Source organism: Camelus ferus, chromosome 4 (assembly GCF_009834535.1).
Source record: "Camelus ferus isolate YT-003-E chromosome 4, BCGSAC_Cfer_1.0, whole genome shotgun sequence".
Classification (NCBI taxonomy): Eukaryota; Metazoa; Chordata; class Mammalia; order Artiodactyla; family Camelidae; genus Camelus; species Camelus ferus.
This window is the reverse complement of record NC_045699.1, coordinates 10,230,673-10,255,006: the sequence shown is the minus strand read 5'-3', so window position 1 is coordinate 10,255,006 and position 24,334 is coordinate 10,230,673. Positions and strand designations below refer to the sequence as shown.

Below are 24,334 nucleotides of genomic sequence, written 5' to 3'. Positions count from 1 at the left end.
GAGGATATATATATATATAGTATAAGTATATTAATATATTATTATAATTATATATATATAAATCTGAGAAGGAGAGTGTGGGGAAACAAGTCAACATGATGCCTTCTTGAGAATAAGAAAACAAGAAGTTCCCTTGTGGGGGCCTGGGGAGCGGCACGGAATTTAGGTGTTTCCTGAGGGCAAGCAATGCGGGTCTCTGAGCCATGCATGAGCAGAGAACCGCTCCGGCACATACACAATGCATTTGCCTAAGGGAGTCATTTAAGTTTTTGTGACGTTCGTCGGCCCCTTCACAAAGGGCCCAGATGGAGACATAAAGATGATTAATACTGCTTTGCTACGCTTTGAACACTGGGGGTTGTAGATTACTATCACTGCATTGAATTATTCAAAGTTATTTCCTGCAGCACGATGACAATAAATACGATGCGAACCAGCCGTTCGAGGCTCTTGATCCTTGAGATCTTGAGTCCCCTGGTCGCGTCTTCGACTCTCTGTCTGTGTGTTTCTTATGTTCTGAGGCACCCGTCCAAAAGCAGGAACCCTTGTTGCTCTGGAAGCCACAAGTGGCGCCCAAACAAGGACCTGAACGGAGGAAGATTCACCGGAGTGAAACCGAAACTTGGTAAGTGTCGGAGAGCTCCGAGAGGAGAAAGAGGCCTCAAGAATCCACTGCCGGTAAGGATTGTCTCGGGCAGTTATTCAGAGTAATCATGGGAAACGGACAAAGCTCAGCGCGTTATACACCCTATGTGTGTCTTCTGAGGCAGCTTCTTAAGGCAGGTGGAGCAAAGACCAGTGAAGGTCGTATCCTAGAATTGCTAATGGTTATTGACAAGCATTGTACATAGTTCCCTACTCTCGGTATTTTGGATTTACATACTCGGGAGAGAATGGATGACGAACTGAAGAAGCTGCATACTAAGGGGGTTTCTAGTCCCGTCTCTATCTGGCCTAAGCGGACTCTAATTAAGTCAGTCTTAGAGCCCTTACAAACTCAAGGAAAGTCAAGCAATAGTTCCGATGATGAAGAGCGTGAGCCTGACCCTCCCGGTCCCGAATATGCCATACCAGAAGGAAAGGCGCAACCTCTTGTGGCGATCGCCGAGCCTGGGGAATCGATTTACCCCGCGGCTCCGAGAAGGGAGGAAGAAAATAGTTGGCCTGACCCTCCTCCCCCTTTTCCTATCCCCATGTGTCCTCCAGCTAACGGAGAATCAGGACAAATACAACCTAATTTATATGGCAAAGGAAATAGCCTCTCCTCGGTACAGCAAGGAATACTGCAAGCCAGAAGAGAAGGTGATTTGGATGCATTTAAGATAGCAATTCCTGTGACTGTACGAGAAAGAGTAGCCCCTGGGGTGGATCCTAAAGATCCTCAGGGTGTTTATGAGGCTGTTCAGGAGCCCTTCCCATTTAAAGTTATTGAAGAGCTGAAACAGGCAGTGTAAAATTACGGGGTAAACTCCCCATTCACCTTAGATATTGTTCAAAATGTGGCTGATGGATCTTGCTTCATCCCCGCTGATTGGCAAGCTTTGGCCCATACAGTGTTAGCTCCTGCTGAGTTCCTGCAATTTAAGACCTGGTGGGCTGACCACGCAGAAACCTTGGCTGCTCATAACCAGGCTGGAGGCCTTCCCATTTTTTTCGATCAATTAATGGGTTTAGGCAATTGGGGCCGTGTTGCTGATCAACTTCCTATGGATGATCGGGCAGTAGAACAGGTGAGGGGATGCTGCTTGAGAGCTTGGGAAATAATAGCGGCGAAGGGACGAATATCCACTTCCTTTCAGAAAATCACCCAGGGACCTAAAGAACCTTATACAGAATTTATAGCCCGTTTACAGGAATCAATCAGGAAATAAATCAGTAATATTGAAGCTGTAGACACTTTTTTACAACTTATGGCTTATGAAAATGCAAAGGAGGACTGTAAGTAAGCCATTGGCCCTTATAAAGGTAAAGCCACCTTGAATGATTATATAAAATTATGTCAAAGTGTGGGGACAGAGAATTTTAAGGCCTCTATGATGGCACAGGCTGTGGCGGGATTGAAGCTGGGCCGCTCCTTCCCTGGAAAACGTTTTAACTGTAGTCAAACAGAACATACAAAAAAGGAATGTAGAAAGTCTAAACAGAACAAACCCCCACCCAATAATAAGGTTAAGGGTGATAAGCAGCATGGTCAATGCCCTCACTGTGAGAAAGGCAACCATTTTGGGCGAATCAATGTAGATCTATTTTTCATAAAAATGGGACTATGCTTCAGGGAAACTTCAAAAGGGGCTCGCTCCCAGCCCCACAACAGAAGGGAGCCTTTCCCGCTCAGCCAGCCTAGAACCGAAACTACACCGCAGCGTCGTGGAATTATCCCCAGCCACAGCAGAGAATGCAGCAGTAGACATCCCCTGCCTAAAGTCATTTACTTTGATGCCTGGAGAAGAGCCCACTCTGATAAAAAGGGACATTTATGGCCCTTTGCCCTCGGGTACAGTGGGTTTATTATTGGGAAGATCGAGTCTAACCTCTCAGGGTGTCCGAGTTCATACCGGAGTGATTGACAGTGATTATATGGGTGAAATTAAAATCATGATGTCTTCCGCCAAGCCATGGAAGGCTGAGGCGGGAGATCAGGTTGCTCAGACTTTATTATTACCTTTTTGTCCTTTAGGAAAAAGTGATAAGCTGCAAGGTGATAAAGTTTTCGGCAGCACGGGTGAGGCAGGGGTGTTTTTAACAGAAAAAATTTTGTATTCTTGCCCCGTCTGCACTATAAAAATACAAGATAAAATATTTAAGGGCCTGATAGATACTGGTGCTGACATTTCTATCATTAATTCGCGTCACTGGCCTGCCCGATGGCCTACACAATTGTCAGATATTGACGTGATCGGTCTTGGTAGGGCCCAAGGGCTAAAATGCAGCAGTTTAATTCTTAATTGTAAAGGCCCTGATGGACAATCAGCTAAGATACAACCTTATGTCGCAGAATTACCTATAAATTTATGGGGCAGGGATTTACTTCAACAATGGCAAGCCAAGATATACATCCCTTCTCCTTGTCAGTATAGCACCCAAAGTCAAGCTATGATGGCTCAACATGGGTATCTTCCTGGATTAGGTTTAGGAAAGGAAAATCAAGGTATTACTCAACCACTTGAACCTAAAGCATATGCTAATAGAGCTGAAACTGGTTATCACCCTTTATCTTAAAGGCCACTGTTCTTAAAAGTCACCATGATGTGACAATGAATATATGTATGTTCATGTATAACTGAAAAATTGTGCTCTATAGTGGAATTTGACACATTGTGAAATGACTATAACTCAATAAAAAAATGTAAAAAAAAAAAAATCACTATGATTTTCCCAGACCAATCCCCCTTGAAATGAAAAATTGATGTCCCTATCTGGGTTGAACAGTGGCCTTTGACAAAAGAAAAGCTAGATGCTGTAAACAGTTTAATACAAGAGCAATTGGAAAAGGGACATATTGAAGAGTCATTTAGCCCTTGAAACTCTACCTTTCCTATTAAAAAGAAATCATGCAAATGGAGACTTCTCATTGATTTGAGGGGAATAAACTCCATGATCCAACCCATGGGACCTTTGCAGCCTGGATTGCTCTCTCCTTCTGAAGGAGGATTAATAAAATGGCCACACTTAGGCTAACAGATTGCTTATTCCTATGTTTGTCCTTAAAACAGTCAACTGACCTGACTGGCCAATTGCTACTCACAGTTCCAGGCCCATTGTTAAAACAAAAGCTATTGATCTTACTGTTTCTACTTTATTCCAGTCACTGAAAGTAATAATCATACTTGGTCTCTGAGTCCTTCTCTAAGGAGGTCACAGGACTGCAACCTTACAAAATAGCCTGAATTACCAAGAAGACCACACCTTGAGTGTTTATGAGACAAAGAGATCTAACTGCTGGCCTCTATAGAACTGGTCACCTGGAGGCATCATGTCGCCATTGTAAGTCTTCTGATGAGAAAATGATTCTGTTGCTTGTTATCAATGCTGTATTGTTTGAGCTATGGCTGTAAAACCACCCCACCCCATCTCCAAGGTGGGTTTACAGCTTTGAAGGCACTAGCCTCCTATGAGTCCCCTTTGCCAGGCAAAACAATAAAATTGCCTCTTTTCTTCTAAGCTCCAAGACCTTATCTCTGAATTATGTGGCTCATCAGGGACGGGGCCGATCTTTTGGCAACAAAATCTTGGTGCCCACGCTGAGGCAACGACTACCCTCTTTTCTAAGAGGGGCTTCAGGTTGCACCCCACTGCCAGGCCAACAAGGCTCAAACGACTGCCACTCCAGGCTGACAGGAGGGACAACAGAATGGAGCCCAGCAGCTGCCAGAGCCTTTTTGCCCTGGGGATCCTTTCATCCCATGCCCTTCCATCCATCAACGGACTGCAATCACCCGAACTATCTCCTTGGAGGAGGAAAAGATGTTTCTGTTTCTTCTGAAATGTCGCATCTGATCTGCAGGCCTAGGGTAAGTTCCCGGTGATGACCGAGGCCCCTTGATCTCACCTTGAGAGTTCTCTAATTAGACTGGCAGGGAACTCTCGTTTGTATCTGAAACAGGTACCCACTTGTAACAGAGATCTCTGGGCTGAGAGGACTTGGAAGCAAAAATATTTGTAGTTTGAAATTTGAATTTGCTTTAGCCTGTCATTTGTAAGTTTGTGCTTCCATTTCCTGATAAAGGCCTGGTATTGCAATCTGAAATTTACATTTGTATTTGTACTTTGTATTTAAAATAAGTTGCTATGGGGAAGGCTGTCTGTTCCATCTAATAGCCCATTGGGTAAGATTTTGAATGACTGGTTTAATTATGGTTATCCACCTATGACTAAGAAAAAGATGGTATTTTACTGTAATACAGCTTGAGTAATGTACACTTTAGCCTGTGGGGAACACTGACCTGAAAATGGGTTGGTAAATTACTAAATCACTCTCCAGTTAGAACTGTATTGCCAGAGAAAAGGTAAATAGGAAGAAATACCATATATACAAGCCCATAATGAGAAAGGTAATAATTGACAGGGCTCATGGCTCTTAGCCATTTTAAAGACCCCAGTAACAATTGCCACCCAAGAGCCTTAGGTACAACTGACAGTGGGGTCTCAACTAGAAGACTTTCTAAATTCTAAACTTCTAACTTCTAAGCTTCTGTCCCAGTACCAATGACTCAACTGCTGTTATGACCTCTGGAATGCAAATTTTGAGAAAGGGAGTAATTTGGAAAAAATAGAAATCTTAAATGTCTTCTATAGAAGTTAGCAAAAATGTTTAGTATCTAGACAGGCAACTTTGATTTATTCCATCTGCCAGAAACTCAATTTGAATCCAACCTCTTGTAACTGATGAGTCTTACACTGTGGTATCTGATTCATAGCTAAAAGTTTAAAATGGGAACTATGATATCTCTATGTTTGTGTGTTTGTACGTACCCATATGTGTGTTGTAGATGTGTGGCATTGCCAAAATTAATTTGTAAAAGAGCTCTATTTAATTGGCTTAAAGAAACTCAAATGCTTATATAAATACTCAGAAATATAAAAGAAACTGGCCAGAACGGAAGTCGGGTTCATATGATCTAAAAAAAATTCAGTACTGAATCAATACCTGATATTTGAAGCTAGCTTAAGCCTATTGGTTTAATTAATATAGACATGTCTCAAAATTCATTAATGTTAAGCATAAAACTTCTATTGTACTTAGGTTTAATATAAGTCCAATAAGACACTGTCATATCTGTTACAAATTTGTCAGCAAAAAAAACAAGTTGGAATAATATTCTTGTAACTAACTAAAATGCAAATGAGAAAGAGCTTTTGGGTAAACTTTTAAGGAATGATTATTTCAGGAATGTTCACTCAAATGATCTCCCCAGATATTTGGTAACTCAAAACTTTAGAGTTTTGCTAAATAAAGTTAAATGATGGAAGTTTATTAAATAGTTAGGTCATTTTCAGATAAAATAAGATATCAAAACATTAATTGTGGAATATTGACTTCCTCTTATAGAGAAACTAAAGATATTTAGAAATAAATACTAACAAATGTTGTTAATGAAAAAAAGAGTCACTTTGTCTTAAAGCTAGTTGCTTCTGAATGAAAAAGAAAACAAGGGACAAAATAATATGGATACAGAAAGTTATGGAAGGCTTGTGAAAGAGGAACCCTGAGAAAAGAGTTTTGTACATGGCTGAGGTTGGCTAAGTTTAAAATAAATTTAGTTGATTAAATAAATCTTAAAAGTAGCTGGTACAAGGTAACTAGATTTGGTTCTCTCTCTCTCTCTGTTATGAGGACAAAGTTTTCTTAAAATGTTAATCTGCTTTTAGTAACAGATTGTAAAGTTTCTTTTACCCCTTAAGTGATCTGTTCTGTATTTACCCTTGAAATATTTTTATTATTAATGAATAAGTACTGTTTCACAGTAACCTATACTTTTATCTGACCAAGTGTTTTGAAACTTTTTAACAAACTTCCCAAACATCAAATTTTAATCAGAATTCTTTTGACCTCCAGCTAAATCTGCGATACTTCAGAGGACCCCTGAAACATCCCAAAGAGAGATTTTAAACTAGTAAGTTTCATTTGGTATGTTAAATAACATAGGAAGTATTGTCAAATGAATAATAAATCTTCCTAGGTTATATTGTATGGAAAATATTATCAATATAGATATTCTAGAAATTACATGGAATCCCTAAAAATCTGGTATGTATAAAATGTTACCAGTCATAATTATGGTTATTGTAACCATGTTTCTTTATCGATTACAGCGTAACTCAGTGTTTAACCATGCTTTTAAGTCTTTTGTCATTTATAGACAGTTACTCTTTTATTCTGATGCTTTTGCGAAATGCTTTCTCCTCAAGGAGATTTACTGGTTTCTGATAAACTTCAAACTATGGCACTGAACTAAACTGGGTAAGAAATTTTAAAAGGCTGATGAAAACTGACTTTATAAAACTGTTAACAAAAAAGAAAGGATTAGTTACGTGGAGCTGAGTAAAGTGATGAATATGGTTATAACTTTTGGTTTTGTCTGAAGTATTAATGGCTTTTAATCTGTGTTCTCCAGATATAAAGAAGCCCTTCTTCTCAAGTTAATTATGACTTATAGCAGTTTGGTAAACTATACCTTTTTAAGCAGAATTAAAACAATTATCTTTTCTCTCTATCTGATCCCTCCAGAGACTGGAAACTTTTAGGTTCCCAGTGGTTTTTTCAGATAAATTAGGAAAATTACCTTCTAACAGGTATAGGAATCTCAAGGTATTTTTGAGGACCTTGAAGAGAAAAGAATTCACCTAAGTCTGTAAGGCAAAATTTCCAGGCCTTAGGAAACCTTATTAAAATTCTAGCCTGAGACTCCTTATTAAAAGTTCCAACACAGCCAATTTAAAAGAGCCTATATGATCAAATAATCAGACTTAATTTGTGGACAAATTAATCTTGATTTAGCTATATTTGATAAAACTGAGGGTAACTTTAGAGAGAAAAAGATTATATTTCAGTGGATATTAAATTCTAGTTTTTTTTTAAAAACTAAATTCTAGTTTTGTTAATTGAGGTCTATATTTACTAAGACTCACTTCCCAGATCATTCCTTGCTGTCTTGATACATTGCTGCAAAGTTTAATTGAATTATTAAAAGGACAGTCTAGGTTTGTTTCTGAAGCTCTGTCATCTATCCCTGGATGAAGATCCAATGCCCCATCACCTGCAACCAGGGGACTATACATACTGGAACAGACATGATTTAAAGAACTATCTTCAGTCTGAATGGAAGGACCCTTTATCAGGTATTCTTAACTAGACCACGCACAGTGAAAGCTAAAAGAAATTGACTTTTGGATTAATTTCCAGTCACAAAGAGCCTCTGCACCGGACTGGCTTATAGAGGACTGCTCACCTTAAAACAATGCTCAAATGGAGAAGAAGCTACCAGACCAGGATGAGAAGAAGATGACATCTGAGGTAAACAGCTGACCCAAGACACCAGACCAGGCCTGTATGCCACTTACTATGATAACTGCTCATATCTTTGCTTATGAACAATGCCTGTGTAACATTTTCCTTAAAGATAAGGACTGGTACAGAACAGACCAAGTCAAATGACCTGAGGATACACTGAGCTGCCCCTAATGAAGTTCTTGGCTTAACTTTTTACTTATGACCTTACTAATACTGCTAACTATATTATTTATATTTTGCCTGTTTCACAAAATTCTTATTTCTTGCATTATCAAATATGTGACTGAGCCTCTGATAAAATAATGTCTAGGCAACTTTAAACAGTAAAATACTTCTGTATGCGACCAATGACTGTAGTAGTAGGACTCTAGATATGGGGCTACCTATGGCTATTAAAGCAGATAATGGACAGGCTTATACTAGTAATCAGCTGAAACAATACTTTGAAAAATGACACATTACTCATACTACTGGACTTCCTTATAACCCCCAGGGTCAAGCTATTGTTAAACGAGCTAATCATTCTTTGAAACAAATGTTACAAAAACAAAAAGGGGGAAATGGTAATATTCATGCTAAATTACATAAAGCCCTATTTACCTTAATTTTTTTAACTGTTCACAGCTATATCTGACACTGCCGCTGAGCTTCATTAGATCCCCCCATCTGAGTCAAAACAGCATTTTCCAGAATGGCCCCTAATTTGGTGGGAAGATCCGTTAACTGGGATATAGTCTCATGGGAAGTTAATAACATGGGGATAAGGGTTTGCATGTGTCTCCCCAGGGCCAGATACAGAACCCATGTGGGTGCCCAGCTGGAGGATTAAGCCCCACGATGGACAGCCAAAAGAAAAGACACCTCTACTGGGAAGTCGAAAGGTCCGTAATGCAGATGGAAGGCTTAAAGATACAAACAACTCAACTGACTGATGCTGCCCACCGTGCTCACATGGGGCCAGATTAAACGTTTGTGTCAAGAAGCAGAAAATCTTCTGGAGGAACAGGAAAAACCGGTTACAGCTCCCAACCTGGTTGCAGCCACTTTCTCCCTAATTACTATTGCAGTATGTAGTCTCCCATGTACCTATGCTAGCAATTATACATACTGGGCATATTCCTAACCCCATATAGTCCTAACCCCTCATTGTTTCGTCCGGTTACCTGGGGTGAGCCTTCCGTGCCCGTCTATGTTAATGATTCTTCATGGATCCCAGGCCGGAGGATCGACGATTACCACTGCATCCCTTGGAAGAAGGGATGCAGTTCAATATAACTATGGGTTTTGAGGACCGTCCCATATGTGTAGGAGTGGCTCTCGAATGCTTAAAATTATCCATGCAAGCTTGGCTGGCTATTAGTCCAAAAAATAGAAACTCCAGCAAGGCTCAGTTACACATGTTTTCTGGGTTAAGTTTTAGATATGAAGAAGTTAATAATACTGATCTAAATCCACCCAAGTGACTTTTGTGTAAAATTAATAGAATTTGGGCTACCGAGAGAGACGTTATCCATTGGGATCATTGCCGAGGGACTAATTATGTGATTTTACTTAATGATTCCTATGGAATTGTAGTGGACTGGTCCCCTAAGGGGTATGCAGTCCAGAGTTGTTCACATATAAATTCCTCTTGTAATCCTCATAAAGGTTTGAAGTGGAGTGTGAATAACTGTAATCATACTTCTATCACCACGCATGCGGAATATCCTATCATCTGGCATGGGGGAAGCATGGTAGCTCCCATCCCGCAGACATTTGGTGGGGCAATCCACAACGAAGTATGGAAAATGGAAAATGGCCTTGAGCCTCCCAGAGTTTAAGATATGGGAGGTTTCGTTATCGATACAATCAAAACTACTCCCTCAATTTTCATACCTCTCCTAATTCAACCCATTATATTCAAACCTGCCTGAGAAATCCACTTGTTTTTCTTATTGGAACATTTTCTTTTAGCCATTCTAATAAGGAACTTTTTGGACAGGGAAAATTGTATACCTGTATGAACACTACCATGTATCATGCTCATCATTCTTATTTTATTTTGAGAAGGCATCTGGGCGCCTGGATTCCTCTTTGCCAGACCAGGCCTTGGGAAAGTTCTCCAGACGTGCATGCTTTACTAACCAGTTTGGAGACGTTACTCAAACGTTCTAAAAGATCCCTTGGATTGTTAATCACGGCAATAATGGGCATTATAGCCATTGCCACCACTGCTGCAGTGGCAGGGGTGGCATTGCAACAGACCATTCAAACCACACATTTTGTGCAGGAATGGCATGAAAATGCTAGTTCTGCTTGGAGGAGTCAAACTCACATAGATGAAGAAATCAACTCTCGTTTAATTGACCTCGAGAGCGCTTTGGTTTGTCTAGGGGAGGAAATACAAAATGTTAAACTGCAATTACATTTAAAATGTGATTGGAATATCACCTCCTTTTGTGTAACCCCATATTTATACAATCAAACCGCCACCCCCCTCTGGATACAGTTTTTCGCCACCTTTGGGGCATAAGGATAACCTAACCCTGGATGTAAAACCATTACAGGCCAAAATGACTGGTATGCAACATGCAGCCCAACAGTTGGCTGCCTTCCTCTGAAACTATGGTAGGCATCGCTCGTGGGCTAGAATCATTGAACCCTGTTAGCTGGATTAAAAATTGGGGAGGAGGGTTATTAGGGGCTATTGTCATGTTGGCTATATGTCTAATACTTCTCTGCTTAGTCTTCAGATGCGTGCAGCAAAACTTCAGCAGACTAATGAAGAACGCTGCTCTCTCTGCGTTCCTCCTGATAGAAAAACAAAAAAGGGGAGATATGGGAAAACAAGTCAACATGATATCTCCTTGAGAACAAGAAAACAAGACGTTCCCTTGTGGGGGCCTGGGATGCAGCACAGAACTAAGGTGTTTCCTGAGGGCAAGCAACGCGGGTCTCAGAACACTGAGCCACGCATGAGCAGAGCACTGCTCCTGCACGTCCACAATCCCGTTTGCCTAAGGGAGTCATTAAAGTTTCTGTGACGTTCGTCGGCCCCTTCACAAAGGGACCAGATGGAGACATAAAGATGATTAATACTGCTTTACTACGCTTTGAACACTGGGGGTCTGTAGATTACTATTACTGTATTGAATTATTCAAAATTATTTCCTGCAGTACGATGACAATACATACAATGCAAACCAGCCGTTCGAGGCTCTTGCTACTTGAGATCTTGAGTCCCCTGGTCCCATCTTTGATTCTCTATCTGTCTGTGTGTTTCTTATGTTCTGCGGCACCCGTCCATAAACAGGAACCCTTGTTGCGCTGGACACAGCAGGAGCGAGAGATATTAGAGATTTATTACAAAGAATTGGCTTATGTGATTGTGGAGGCTGGAAAGTCTGAAATCTGTAAAGCAGGCTGAAAATTCTCAGGCAAGAGTTGGTGTTGCATTCTCAATGCAGGAATTCTTCCTCTTCAGGGAAATCTGTTTTTCTCTTAAGGCCTTTCAATTGACTGAATGAGGTCCACCCACATTATCAAGAGTAAGCCCCTTTACTCAAAGTCAACTGATTATAGAATTAAAAAAATTTTTTCCCCAGATTTATCGAGATATAATTGACAAATAACATTGTAGTAAGCTTAAGATGTACAATGTAATGATTTGATAAACATGTATGTTGCAAAGTGATTATATGAGAGAATAGAAAAAATATATATTGGTCTCTAACTCTAGTTCCTGGCACAGAGCTCCTAAAACCCTTGTAATTTCCTAAGTAATAACAGTACTGTGTTTTAATAGTTGGTCTTTGACTCTGGTTCCTGACAGGATTCCTAAATCCCTTGGAATTTTCTGGGTGATATTGGTGTCTTTCGTTTTAATGAGGTGACTCTTGGTGGGCTCTTGGATAGGGGCTGGTCACCCAAAAAGACCAAAGCATAATTAGAAGTTTGGAATTTTCATTCCCATCTCCTATTCTTCAGAGAGGGGAACGGAGTTAATAACTGATCAGACTTATGTGATGAAGCCTCCATAAAAATCCCAATAGTATGGTGCTTCCAAGCTGGTGAGCACATCCATGTCCTGGGAGGGCAATGCACCCCAACTCCACAGGGACAGGAACTCTTGTGCTTGGAACTCTCCCAGACCCCTTTGATGTATCTCTAAATCTGGCTTTTTATCTGTATTCTTTATCATATCCTTTATTATATAATAAACTTATAAAGGTAAGTGTTCCCCTCAGTTCTGTGAGCTGTTCTAGCAAATAATCAAATCCAAGGGGGTGCAGGTCATGGGAACCCCCAATTTGTATTTAAGTCGGACAGAAGTTGTGAGTAACCTGGGGACCTACTACTTGTGATTGGCATCTGAAGTGGGGAGAATTACAGTCCTCTCCTTGTTTCTGCAACTGGTCATGTGGTCGTAGCTAATAGCTTCTTTCAATACCCATTCCATACTCCCTTTGCTCTCAGCAAGCACCTCAGCTGGTTGTGGTTCTTTGTGGTAGGATGAGCTAAACCTTTATTCCTGGAGAGTCTGGGTCATAAATAATCCTGCCTGAACTGCATTGTTATAGTTTTCCACTGGCTTTAATCATAGGGCGTGGTAATAGTAGAAGACTCCCTAAGAGATTACTTGTAGTCCAGATATAATTTTCCATATCTCCATTGTATAGTAGCAGCCCAATTTTCCTTTGGTAATAAGGATCAATCACTCCAATTGTTATTGTAACTCCCTTCTTTGCCTGTTGATTGGAGGCACGAGGAACTCAAAGTAGCCAGGTGGCAGTCTTAACTTCAGGTCAATGGAATCATCGTTGTGTCTCCTAGTGGAAGCATTCCCCCCTTTGGAACTAAGACTTCTAGACAAGCAGAGCATAAGGTCATGGAGACAGAAGCAAAAATTTTGCTAGTAAACCACTGGGAGTAATAGGGTACCACTCCATCTCTACCTCTTGATTCCTGGACTTGTATATATTGGTTTAGAGACTATTCAGCCTCCTAGAGGACTCTTTGTACATATCTCTGATTTCATGGGATAAATTTCCAGAAGTAAGAGTACTAAGTCAATAGGTATAAGCGTTTTTAAGCGTCTTGATAGACTATGCTCCGTTGCCCTCTAGGATGTCATGTCAGAGTTCACACCCTTTAGCAACATGAGTATTGTCTATTCAAATACACTGTTATCAATACTGCTACTGCATATTATCATTGTCAGCTCCATTGAATAAACTGTTCTAAGAAGGACTTTCTGTTGAGGAGGGAAGTCAAATATCTTGCAACCACATGCCAGATTTTTAAAAAAATCTGTACATTGATAAAAAAAAAAAAAAGACCGACAAGGAAAACTCAAGCATTGGTTGGAAAATTGCTACAGTTAAGATAAAGAAGTTTCCAAAACTACCTCGTCGTCTACTTGACATCAGTCTGTCCATCCTCATTAGAATAGGCAGCACTCAATCTGTTTGCAGGTGACCAATAAAAAACCATCATACAAAAGCTACCTTTGTGATTAGAAAAAGCCATTTATAGGTGAAATGACTAGTTTATGATGAAATAGGCAGTGCAAGTTCATTTTGCAGAACTGACTGCAATGAAAATAGTGGAACAGCCCAATGAATGAACAGGGCACTGGAATTAGGACAAGAATTCCTGTATCTATCCCCATTTCTATATATCTGCGTAGTTGATTATAGAGTTTATTTTTTAATTTTTTAATTTTTTTGGTGGGGTGAAATAATTAGAGGTTTTTTAAAATTTATTATTATTATTATTTTTAATGGAGGTACTGGGGATTGAACTCAGGGCCTTGTGCATGTTAGGTATGCACTCTACCACTGAGCTATACCCTCCCCACATCATAGAGTTTTAAAATACCAAAACTTAAGGATCTGGAAGCAGAAAAGACAACTAGGAAATCTGTTCATGTAGGGTAAACCTACTCAAAGTTATTGTATGAATTTTTCATAATATTGACTATTTTTATTTTCAGGTGTGATTGATAATAGTATTGTGGGTGTTTTAAAAGAGAAATGAATAATAAAACATTTATGGATATATAGCAGTCCCTCCTTATCCATGTGGTATATGTTCCAAGACCCCCAGTGGATTGCTGAAACTGTGAATAGTACTGAATCCTCCATATACTATGTTTTTTACTATGCATATATGCCTATGATAAAGTTAATTTATAACTCAGGGACAGAAAGAAATTTCTGGCATGCTCCCTGATTTCAAATTATACTACAAGCTCACAGTAATCAAAGCAGAATGGTACTGGCACAAAGACAGACACATAGATCAATGCAATAAATCAATAAATAGTGTTGGGAAAGTTGTACAGTTACGTGCAAAAGAATCAAATTGGACCAGTCTCACACAGAGTGGAAAAAATAAATTCAAAGTGGATTAAAGACTTAAATATAAGAACTGAAACTATAAAACTTCTAGAGGAAAACATAAATAGTATGTTCTTTGACAAATGGTCTTAGTAATATTTTTTTTGATATGTTTCCTCAGGCAAGGGAAACCAAATAGAAAATAAACAAATGGGACTACATCAAACTAAAAGGCTTTTGCCCAGTGAAAGAAACTATCAACAAAATGAAAAGGCAGCCTATTGAATGGGAAAAAGTGTTTTCAAATAATATATCTGATAAGAGGTTAATATCCAAAATATGGAAAGAACTCATACCACTCAACATCACAAAAACAATCTGATTAAAAAATGAGCAGAGGACTTGAATAGATATTTTTCCAAAGAAGACATACAGATCTTTGAAGACACATGAAAATATGCCCAACATCACTAATCATCGGGGAAATGAAAATCAAAACCACAATGAGATACTATCTCCCACCTGTCAGATGGGTACTGTCAAAAAGATAACAAATAATAAGTATTGGTGAGGATGTAGAGAAAAGAAAACCCTCATGCACTATTAGTGGGAATGTAAATTGGTACAGGCACTATGGAAAACAGTATGGAGTTTCCTCAAAAAATTAAAAATAGAAATGTCATATGATTCAGCAATTCCACTTGGGTATTTTTCCAAAGAAAATGAACACTAACTTGAAAAGATATATGTACCCCAATGTTCATTACAGCCTTATTTACAACAGCCTAGATATGAGAGCAACCTAAATGTCCACCAATGGTTGAATGGGTAAAGAAGTTGTGCGCTCTCTCTCTCTCTCTCTCCACACACAACACACACACACACACACACAGGAATATTAGTCAGCCGTAAAAAAGAATGACATCTTGCCATTTGCAACAACATGAATGAACCTAGTAACATAGGGAAGTTAGAAGTTTTGATTGGAAAAAGGGCATGTAAGGCATTTGTGATTCCCACATTGAAGACTTCCTCCAAATATCCTTTTATAGAAAGATAGAAAGCTTCCCAGAAAGAGTGGGTTTCCTCTATTCCCTACCAATTCAATTGTACAGAGAATGCAATACCCTCTTCCCACTGTGACCAAGATGTACCTGTCCACTGCTTGGCCAGATGTCTACTGCCTCACTGTGCTCTGGGGAGAGCCTATGAGGAAGGAAATGGTTCCCAGACTTAGAACTGTTTCACTGATAGCTGGAATAAGCAGGGAAGGCATGAGGTCCTAGGTTCAGTCCCCAGCACCTCCATTAAATAAATAGATGGATAAACCTGTCTGACTTATTTTACTTACCATAGTACCCTCTAGGTCCATGCATGTTGTTGCAAATGTCATGAACTCAACCACTGAGATATACCCTTCCTCCTAATAATACATTATTTTTAATCTCTCTTGCAGCTGGGTGTGACAATGTGACTACATTCTGGACAGAAGGGAAGTGAGCCAAAGTGATGTTAGCAACTCTCAGGTCACACCTTTAATAGGAATATGCGTGCATTTCTCGTTCTTTCTTTGGGACGTATGTAATAATGGTGAGTCAACATTGACCCTACGGATGAGTGTATCACCATGAGTGGATAACAAAATTTTAGAACTGAGTCCCAGGAAGACCTTGGGTAACAGAGCCTCTGAGCAGTCCTGCACAGTCTACTAGTTCAGAGTTTGTCTAGGAAAGAAACAGAGCTTCTACCTTATTAAGCCACTGACATGTTTGTCTCCATCTAGTCAATATCTTAATAAAGCAGGAAGAAGAAAGGCAATGAGGTTGTGAAATCTACTTAGAAAACCAAACTCTATTTTCTTTCTTCCTTTTTCTTCTTTTTCCCTTTTCTATTCTAGCCTTCGTTTCCTATACTTATTAATGAATGTACAAACACACACACTTGCTCTTCTATGTCCCACTGGTTCCAGATATTTTAGCTCTTGACATATCAACAGACATATATTCTATGTTACTTTATAGGGTATTATAAACATTGTTTTGGTCTTCCTGGTATCCATGCTTTAGGTAACAGAATCCTGATTTTACTTTTAATTTCAGTTCATGTGGTTTAGCCTGGGGCTGACCCAGCCATTTGACTCTAGAGTTGATACATAATATAGCTCTGACCAAAGCTGGAAGTGTTGGGAAAAAAAGCTTTCATAATGCTAGCGTTACTACACTAAAAGTATATAAAGCTGGAGCTACTGGGATCAGTCTGCCATCCCATGGGGGGAGTCTATCTAAAAATAAAGTCAACACTGAGGAAAACAGAACCTCGAGATAGAAGCCAAGCCTGATAAATTTGCCTGGGAACCTGCTGCAGTTTGAGAAGAGTTTCTGTCACTTGCAACCAAACAAGTTTTGACATCCACAGGGGATATCAGAACCATTTGTCAGCTCTCTAAGTGACACTTTGGCAGATGTTATGCCAACCCAGATGTTTCTTTTTTTAAAAAATTTACTTATGTTCCCCATCTTATTCCAGAAAGCACTATTGGTCCCTTCTGGTAAGAAGATTTCTTTTTGTGTTCTGTCCATTTTTCTGTGTAGGAAAAAGGGTACCAACTAGAAATTAGAGTTCTCAATCCTCCAGAGTACCTCCACCACTTCCTAACAGTGAGATCCTGAACAAATCAAGGGAATATACCTGAACCTTGGTTTTCTTATCTGTCCGTTGGATGTATGATTACATACATGCTATTGGATCATACTGAGGATCATGTAAGGTCACATATGTACATTATAAAATGCTTTAAACATATTAAGAATTAATGCAAAATGGACTTCCAGGATGCAGGAAATCCTACTTCCTTTCCATAGCCTGATTATGTTGTGAAATTTGGGGTAGGGTAGAAAGGCCACATCTTCCTCCAAAGATTCTGCTAATTTTCACTTTCCTTGGGAGCATGATTATTTTCCCACATCCTAGCCAGCACTGAGTATTATCAATGTTTAAAATCTTTGCTAGTCTGATAAAAGCAACTCATTGTTACATTTTAGCCTTGTGAATGGTGATTTCCAGGCAGCTGGAAATATTTTTTTTTAACAAGTCTCCCAAACCAGCATCCTAAAGCCTGCACAGAGAGCAGAGCAGCAGTGGCTTTTCTCCTGCCTTGGTGTTTCTGCTGACTGCTCAGCATGGTAGTTGGATAAAACAGTTGGCCAGAGGCTTTTACAAGCTGTTGTGGCAACACAAAAGGACATGTTCACTTCTGTCTTATTTGTTGTGCAAATGAGTGAACACATGCCCCAGTGAACCTGCTAAATCATGGTCAAATGATCCACATCTCTTCAAATCCACTTCAGTCCATGCTTGGTACCTTCTGAAATCATTGCATGATTCATTTCTCCCAGGAGTTAATATCTATGGTGAGGGACCTATTCATACATTTAAACTATAAAACAATGATTAGGGGAGAAGATGGATAAAATTCTATTCTATTTTATTTTATAACTTTATGCCTTTCAAAACACTATCACAGCACTATTCTGCTTGAGCCTTTCAAAAACCCTGAGAAGTAGACAATGTCATTCCTCCCCATTTTACAGAGGAGGAATTGGAGGCTCAGAGAGGTAAGGCAACTTGCAAAAGCAACACAGTGAATAGACTGTATTCAGAGGTAGGACTAAAACCATATCAACTGCCACCCAGTCCAACAGTCTTTCCCCTGTATCATACTATTAGGGATGTTGTTCACCTCCTGAAATGGTGAGATCAGTACTCACAAAGGCCCATTACACTTTAGGAAGTTCCTTCTAGGCACAGGCAGCTATGTTAAGGTCATTTGTCCCTCTGGTCCTTTGTAAAGCCCCCTTTCCTTGGCCAGAGCCAAGGGGTGTATCTTACACTAGATTCTGTACACCTACCACCATGAATGTATAGTCAGTGCTAGTGACAAAGGGTACACTCATCTTTCACAACTAGTTAAGGATGGGGGGCAGAATCAAGAGGTAATCACTATCCCAGGCTCTCTGGTCAAGTTGTAACATTACTGAGTGTATTGATAATGAAGTTTTTCTACTATTAACAGGAATTCAGCTAAAACAATCAGCAAGAACCAATAAGAGAGACATTTTTGGCTACAGCCAAGAGATCATATTTCAGCCAGTTCTCCAATTATATGAGCCAGATGGGAGAGAGTAGGGACCAGAAGAAGAGACAAAGGATGAAATATGATTCAGGAAGTTGCAAAAGAGGAAGATGAGAAACCCTAGTGCTTCTGGGAAGAAATGTAAAGATATAGCACTTTACCCAAGCAAAAATTCAGGGGCATTTCAACTTCCTCCCTCCCTCCCTTCCTTCTTTCTTTCTTTTTTTTTTTTTTTTTTTTTGTTGGGGGGTGCAGGGGGAGACAATCAGGTTCATTTATTTATTTAGTATTATTTTTATTTATTTATTTTTGTTTTTTTAATTCTCTTTTTTATTTAGCATTATTTTTAATGGAAGTACTGGGGAACTGGAGACTGAACCCAGGACCTTGTGCATGCTAAGCACGCAATCTACCACTGAGCTATACCCTCTCCCCTCTCTCCTTTCCTTTTTTTTTTTTTTTAAACCAGTCTGGCTGTACAGGAATTTAAAAATTCTGGGGATTTAATTTCCCTAATTATTTGGAACACTACTGTGCCCTGCTTAGATGCATAAGCCCCTACTCTGGCTAAGGAACCTCATGCTAACTTGGCCAGCCCTCTGTTTCTCCAGCTTTCCCCACTCACCATTCCCTACCATCTGGCTATGGGATCACTTTTGTCAGAGAATAGGGCTGGGGGATGGAGCTTTAGGCAGAAATCGTTCCCACCCAGCTGTGCCCCAATGCCCTGGGGACTGGCAAATATCAAGGGGACCATTTGACATCAGCTCACTTTTGGCCACTAACCAATATCCAAGAGCTGCATCTGGGTGGAAACCTACTCTGGCTGAAGGAGTGTTTTTCCCCTTTCATGGCAACTTCTGCACCTTTATCTCCCTTTTGCAGACCTAAGTTCAAGGCTGAGTCATCAGAGTGAGCATGGGAATATCTTTTCTACACATAAATACGGGTTAATGACATTATAGCCAAATTCTAGTAACAATAATATATGATCTGGTTAAAAGGTATTCTCAATAATGAAAAATCATGCGAAAAATGGATTTTTCAGATTCCTACTTACCATTGAGAATGAGACTGTGGGTTGTTTGGGAAGAGGAGAAAGTTGACTTAAATTATTCCTCTTTTTTTTTTTTTTAATCCATTGAGCAGCAGTTTCCCTTCAACTTCATCTACTCCTCTCTACTCTCCCAAGAATATGGGGAAGAAAGAAAATAGAGCTAAAGATGAGGGCAAGAGAGGTAGAAAAGAAAAGTTGCCTCAAAGGGTGGCTGCTCTTCCTGCCAGCTTTTCTTTCTTGTATCTCACTTTTCATTCTACCTCACCATTTCTTGGATTGATCCGCAGCCCACCTTCCTACCCTCACCCTTCCAGAGCCCCCTTCTTTACTGGAATAAGTTAAGTCTCTTAGATCAGAGTCTGGTTGGTCCCGGCACAATTTCCATTAAGTGAGCTCTTGCTCTTCCCTCTGTCTGGGTTTTACAAGAACTTCATTGTGTTTCTGAATGTGATGCATCTAGGGAATCAGCATGAGCTCAGAGGTGGTTTTTTTTTTTTTTTTTTTTTTTTTTTTTCTAGCCTGTCTCATAATTTAGAAATGCTTCTCCTTTTCCTGGGAAACCTCAAACCCGGAGTCACAATCACGAGAGTTCTGAGCACCTGACAGCTAGGCTATTCCCGGGAGTCAGAAGGTACAGGGAGGGGTAAGGAGGCCTTGAGGTTTGAGGACCCAAGGTCTGAAGCACTCTGTAGAACTCTTTACAATGTTAACTTTAGGGAATAGTTCTAGGAAGTGAGTTGGACAACACAAAATTGAGCTCTTTGCTTAACACAGAATTCAGCCCTTTTCCTTTCCAGTGGAAACAGAAATCAGAGTTAGAGGGGAGATAAGCAAATCTGGCTTCCTTATTATGTAGATGAGGAAACTGAGACCACCTCCTTTTACCAAGAGTGGCTGGCAAAGTGATGATCCTCCAGCCTCAGTGCAAAAAGTGCCAGAGAGCCCCAGATGGGTACTGCTATGTAGTGGTTTGGAGCACCAGTTTGGGGGTCAGGAAGGCTGGAGTTTGAAAGTCCTGGGCAATAACTTCTGCTCGGTAAGCCTGTTCCCTTCACTGTAAATTGTGGTAAATAATATTATCTGCCTTATGGAACTATTAAGAGAATTAAATGCAAAGAAAGATACAAACACTATGCTTAGAACATTTTTTTTTACATTTACTTACATTTACTCATTTATTATAAGGATACAACTCAGGAGAAATAGCCAAATGGAAGAGATGTCTAGGGCAAGGAATGGGGATGGATGGAGTAGCAGGGAATTTCCATTTCCTTTCAGGTGACACCCACCTCCTAGCACTCTCACCATTTAAATGTGTTCATCAACCTGGAGGCTCTGTGTTAAGCAGCATTATACCTAATCTCCAACTCCCCTCCTATCCTTGGGTGATCTGGTTGGAGCTGAAAGTTTAAACCTCTAATCATTGGTATTTTTGGTGTCCAGCCCAACCTGTGACTATCCTGGAAACCCCTGCTCCCTGCACCCTAAATCACTTCATTAGTATAAACTCCTGTGTGATGGAGGGGCTAGTTATATGTAACAAAAAGTATTCCTAACTTTCAAAAAATTTCAAGGGTTTTAGGACTTCTGAGCCAGGAACTGGTGACAAAGATCAAAAGTTTGGCTTGTGTAACATTAGCTTGTTAAAGCCATACAATTTTAAATTTGTAGTTTCTTGGGAGAGCTGAGGTACTTGTGCCCTTGAGGCTCTGAGCTGCTCCACCAGCCCGGCTGAACTTTCTCTGGATCCACAGGGAGTGAGCAGTCACCGAGTCTTCAGAGCAATAAAATCTACACCACTTCCCACATCCATCTCCCCCTCCATCCTAGGCAGGGCTATTTACCCTATACACCCTCCCACCCACTCTTCCCTGCCCCTCTCCTCCTACCTCTTCCTGCCTAAGCCCCAGCCCTCTCTTCCCTCATCTCAGGGCCCATCTTACAGAAAAGTGAGAAGACTTTTTATCCTAAATTTGAGATCCAGCCTTGGTCTTGGTCCCAGACTTAAGCTGTCACCACATGTATATCATTGTGTCAGCTACCCCTCCCTCAACTCCAGACTACAGATTCTAGCTGCCTCTATGTCCCCTTTACTTTGGGATCTCAGAAAGAGCAGGTCTGAAATCCAGCTCCTAATCTCTCCCTGAAATTTGCTGCCCACGCCAGTTTTTCCATCTCAACTCTTCCACATGTTCATCAAAAAAAAAAAGGATTGTCCTTCAGTCAGTTTATCAGGAATCTTATTACTTATATTCCTTCTGTAGCCACTGCTCTGCTCTAGAGACCAGCATCATTCTTTGGAGTCTTTGGCAGTTGGCTTCTCACAGGTCTCAATGCCTCACCTTCATCACCCACTTACCTGTTCCTCCTGGAGCAGCCTCTGAAATATTTTAGAACCGTAACTTGGATCGTGTTTCTCTTTTATTCACAACCCTCCAAGACTCCCCACATCCTCAGGCTGACTCCCCAGATGCTCAGGCTGCCTCACAGGTGTGCCCCCTTCTCACATGCACTGCTCCCCTGCAGATGGGAGTCACGCTGCAGGTTTGCAACTGCTCCTGGCTTAGGCACACCTCCAAAGCTTTACAGGTTCCTGCCCCTCACCTGTAACACTCTTCCACACTTCATCACACTGTCTGTCTGTGGGGTTCAGGCAGGTGAGGGTCCAGAGAACACACGCTTACAAGGGTTGGGTCCATCAGCATGTCTGTGGCCAGAGCTGGGCTTGGAATAATAAAGTGATAAATGATAAACTGCAGAGACCCCTGGCAAGAGATCCTGGGAGCAGGTCACCCAGGCTCAGATCTGCTCCTGTGCAGTGGGGACGACGCCTCCTCTTGCTCTCCTGCTCGAGTTACCACTGGTAGCCTGAGATCTGGAGCCAATGAACCCATGGCTGTAATCAAAACCAGCCAAAACATTGCCACATTAAAGCCTTGCTTAGAACATATTAAGCATTTGAAAAATGGTTAGTATTATGTGTTTCACTACACCATGCTTTTTTTTTTTCCCTTCATTCTTCATCTTCTAATTAATGACAGAAGTAACAAAGAAAATAGAAGGCCACTCACTTACAATGGGGTTCTGGCTGCTCTGCAAACCTGTTAGCTGGGATATCCAAGCCAAGCAGGAGCCTCAGAGCAAATAATTACTTCTTTCTACTGTTGGGAAAACTGAGGAAGAGTAGAAATTTAATCCTCTACCTCATGGAACAGCATGGTGTAACAGGAAGACCATGGGCTTTGAAAGTAGGATTTTAAAAAAGTGTTTTTTTAATTTTTAAATTTTTTGTGGGGGGAGGTAATTAGGGTTTTCTTTTTTTAAATTTTATTTATTTTGGGGGGTAGGTAATTAGGTTTACTTATTTATTTTTAAAGCAGGTACTGGGGATTGAACCCAGGACCTTGTGTATGCTAAGCATGCACTCTACCACTGAGCTATCCCCTTCCCCCTAATATCTGTCCTTTAGAGACTGGCTTATTTTACTTACCATAATGTCTTCAAGGTTCATCCATGTTGTAGTATGTGTAAGAATTTCCTTTATTTTTAAGGCTGAATAATATTCCTTTAGCCATTTTTAAGTGTGCTATTTTTCCTTCATTTTTTAAAACTTTTTTTATTGAGTTACAGTCATTTTACAATGTTGTGTCAAATTCCAGTGTAGAGCATAATTTTTCAGTTATACATGAGCATACATATATTCATTGTCACTTTTTTTTTCGCTGTGAGCTACTATAAGATCTTGTATATATTTCCCTGTGCTATACAGTATAATCTTGTTTATCTAGTCTACATTTTGGAATCCCAGTCTGTCCCTTCCCATCCCCTACCCCCTTGGCAACCACAAGTTTGTATTCTATGTCTGTGAGTCTGTTTCTGTTTTGTATTTATTTATTTTTTTTAGATTCCATATATGAGCGATCTCATATGGTATTTTTCTTTCTCTTTCTGGCTTACTTCACTAAGAATGACGTTCTCCAGGAGCATCCATGTTGCTGCAAATGGCGTTATGTTGTCGGTTTTCCTTCATTTTTGACAGTTGTTTTTTTTTTTCTGTGAGTAGAGAATTCTGGCTTTTTGATCATCATATCCTTGTCTGGCTTACATAATTTCAGATGAGAAGTCTTTAATTTTTCTTATATTTGTTCCTGTGCATTTTCTTTCTTTTTTCTTTTTTTTCCCAGTATTTTATTTTATTTTTAAATTTTTTTCATTTTTCAGTTTTATTAGGTAGAATTGTTACAATCTGACAGTATATATACAATATATCGCATGTCAACACATATATAAAATATACTGCACATTAAAAAATTTACATATAGTACTGTTGTTTCTAAGAGTTTAGAGCTTTAGTTTTTTAAACTTACATAGTTATCAAAGGAATAAAGCCAACTACAAAATAATGCAGTAATCCAATCATAAAGGATAGTCAAATGTGCTTACACATATTCAAGAAATCAATCATCTAAGTTATAAATAATAATTAATTCATTTGTGTCCTTTTTTTTTAAGATTCCATATATAAGTGATATTATATGGCATTTTTCTTTCTCTTTTCGGCTCTCTTTTCTTTTTTTCCTCTGATTGCCTTTAAGATTTTTCTCTTTATTATTATTTTTCAGTAATATGCCTTGGTGTGGTTTGTCTTTATCCTGATTGGGGATTATTGAACTTTCTAGACCTACAGGTAGTTTTTCAGGAAATTGGGAAAATATGGACATAATTTATTCAAAAAATGTTCCTGACTCCTCCTTCTGGATCTCCAATTACATATATGTTAGAACTAGATATTGTCTCACAGAGCAGTGAAGCTC

The 24,334-nt window shown here is 39.8% G+C and overlaps 1 long non-coding RNA gene across 11 annotated transcripts; it reads left to right on the top strand.

The window, feature by feature from the left end:
* Positions 1–230: 230 nt before the first annotated feature.
* Positions 231–13,396, top strand: LOC106729350. 11 transcript variants are annotated; one of them, XR_004319105.1, is made up of 5 exons: positions 238–625; positions 3,806–4,511; positions 6,557–6,614; positions 7,904–8,014; positions 8,798–13,396. It is a non-coding gene; the product is annotated as an uncharacterized LOC106729350 (long non-coding RNA). The 11 variants fall into 11 exon arrangements; XR_004319104.1 differs by having other exon boundaries at positions 239–678; XR_004319110.1 differs by having other exon boundaries at positions 242–3,984; positions 4,331–4,511.
* The last annotated feature ends 10,938 nt before the right edge of the window (positions 13,397–24,334 follow it).